The sequence below is a fragment of the Frankliniella occidentalis genome, unplaced genomic scaffold (genome assembly GCF_000697945.3).
Source record: "Frankliniella occidentalis isolate FOCC.00 unplaced genomic scaffold, Focc_3.1 Scaffold285, whole genome shotgun sequence".
Classification (NCBI taxonomy): Eukaryota; Metazoa; Arthropoda; class Insecta; order Thysanoptera; family Thripidae; genus Frankliniella; species Frankliniella occidentalis.
In genome coordinates this window covers 37,280-40,289 of record NW_026267411.1, presented here as the reverse complement: position 1 = coordinate 40,289, position 3,010 = coordinate 37,280, and positions in this window count along the sequence as shown.

Here is a 3,010-nt window from a genome sequence, read left to right as displayed (position 1 = left end):
CGCCACACTCTGGTGGCACTTGAGGCAAACTTTTTTCATACTTTTTGTATACATTTTTTACAATTTTAAGACACTTTGGCGTGCCACACTTTGGCGTGCCACACTTTGGCGTGCCACTTTTTGAGCTCTTTTTTTCCGTGCGGGCGGGCGTGAAACCTTGTTTGATTTGCGCGATTCTATTAAACAGATACTTGCGTTTTACCCCACCGTGCGAGTTGATGTGATTTATGATCAGACTTTGCCCGTCGGTCCTGGGAATCAAGCCCTGTTCGGTGTCGGGAAGGGCGGCTCTCCTGTCAAATTTGAGAATTTTGTGGAAATATCAGCCCATCTCTTGACTTCGAAGTAGATTTTATTCTTCGTACTTTGTAATCATGTAGTAAAACAAGAACAATTTCTAGTGACAGACTCATGCTTCTGTGTTTACGCCAGCGCAGAACGCTCCAAGCATCTCGCCTCTCTTTAAGTTAATTTCTTCCTTTATGTTTTGACAAGGTCTTTTGTCTACGGTAAGATGGATGCAGCAGAAGAAGACGATGATGACGAGGAGGAGGAGGAGGCGGAAGGAAAGATAAGATGTCGATGATGACAGCAATTCCATGATGTTCAATGTGATTATGCGGTTCTGGTGAGTCTTAGTTTGGTGCAAAACACAAATGTTAATTTTTTCCTTTTTAACCACATTCATTTACGATATATATTTCTGTTTAAGAATCGTCATGGCTTCCCCGCTCATCCATCTGAATTAACATGCAGTTCTAAATTAATTCTTAGTTGTTAAATACTTAACTCTGTTTTGCCCCTTCTTTGTTCAAGATTTGTTGCAAACTGTCAAACTTCATATTGTCCTAGCTCGTCATATTTGATATTTCTTCCCGAATAGCTGTAAGTTGTTAGAATTATTTTATTCTTAGTTCAGTGGCACTCACTTGTATGTGTATCTAGTCTTTGTTTTTGTTCAAAGTTGACTGTTTTCGCAGTGACCAGTTTTGTTTAGTTTTATCTATCTATCTAGAGCACTGATATTCTGTTTGTATGTCTAAAAGCACTAGTGTACAGATCTTTAATCCTCCCTGTGTCTGTTTTTTCTTACAGGGTAGTCATAATGCTGAATGTTAAATTTAAGTAGGTCATTTCCTTGTATATTTTTTCACTTCTTTCTTTTAACTTAGTACAATGTGATTTGTTAAGAAGTTCTTCTTCACTATTCACTATTCCTGTCTCTTTTGGACATTTGAGTTATTGTTTCAATGGTTATGTGATATAGTTTTAGTCACTGTCTGTGATCTACCCAGAAATCTAATTATGGCATTTAGTAAGTTTGTCAATTCTGGTTATGTCAAGGGCCTTAGTGGTCCAGATTTAATTCAGTACAAAAGGATAATTGACTTGTGTGATGGCATTGACTCATACGAACAAGAACTCAAGAATTTCACTGATGACCTCTCCTTTTTAATATTTTGGGATCTTTAATGGAAAGTATTACTCAACCTCATTTTGTTCAGAGAAGGCCTAGATCATTCAAACATATATTATATTTCAAGGCATCTGAGCTCCGTTCTTGGCTGTTTCGTTATGCATTGCCTATTTTACAACAAATCATGGCAAAAAAATATTTTGAGCATTTCAAGTTGTTTGTTGTTGGTATCTATCTTCTGATAGCACTGATAGCATTTCTAAAAATGATGTGATTCTGTCTGACCTTCTACTTAGCAAATTTGTTGAAGACTTTCAAAAGTTGTTTGGGTTAAGGAACAAGTCCTTCAATGTGCATTGTCTTAGGCATTTAGGTAAATGTGTGTCCCTTTTAGGCCCATTGTGGGCCACATCATGTTTTAAATTTGAGAATTTGAATGGACAGTTAGCCAATCTTGTCCAGGGAACTCGGTATGCTGGTTTGCAGATACACAGTAACATAGGTTTGTTGTCACATTTACCTGCTTTAGTTCGGAAATTATCAGATGGTGAAGTGAAAGGTTTCTGTATTAATTTGTTTGTTTCTGTGTCTTTACCAATTTCAGAAACTATTGCAAAACATGTACATGTTATAGGTAATGTTGTTAAAGTGCTTGTTATCCCACCGCTTCAAGTTAGAGCTTTATCCACACCACATGCAATGTCAATGGAACAAATTTTTCTTTTTTCTTTTGTTTCAAAGTAAAAGGTCTGTGGTATGTTGCTGAAGAATATAGAAGGGGATATTTGAAAAATTCATCATCTGTGTTAAACAATAGCACAAATAATTTAGTTTATGGAGTTGTTAAGTTGTTTTTTTTACGTGTCACTTCATGCAATTGCCAAGATGTGTGTTTATGTAAGGCTGAATATTGTGCAATGATTCAAAAGTATCGGACCTCATTTCCTTTTAAGATTGAAGGTCTTAATGAAAATGTTTTATCTCTACTATCTGTCAAGTTAAGTGACTAGCTATACGTACGCCAGACCACGTCCCGCGTAACAGGCTTCGCGATATCTCACGAAACACTGTTACGCTGCGACGCGCCTGGCGCACATGTAGCTAGGCCTGCGGCGCTAACACCCGAGACGAGTAAATAGGAGTGTACACACATTTTTTTTTGATATAGAGCCTTTTTTACGGTTTAATAGACCATCTGGTTATTTTCACCACATTTTTGTCCAGAGATGCCCTCTAGCACCCAAACGGTACAAGATAGAGCAAAACGGAAAGGGCTCTACTTTCACGGTTTACCCCTTAGGAACGCATAAAAAAAATATTTGATAAAAATACATTTTGCGACCTGTAGTTTTTGATTTTTATAAAGCCAATTTTTGAGCTAGAATGCTCATCTTCAAACTCGATCTGTCTTTTTCTGATACAAAACGACCCTGAAATTCCCAGATCGCTCTCTCAATTCATTCTCGAGTTATCGTGCGGACAGACATACAAACAGACAAACAAACAAACAGACAAACAGAATGAAACTTTTCCGGTCAGTGGAGTAATGGGCTTCGCTGATCGCTCAGCCAGCTAGAATGCTCATCTTCGAAC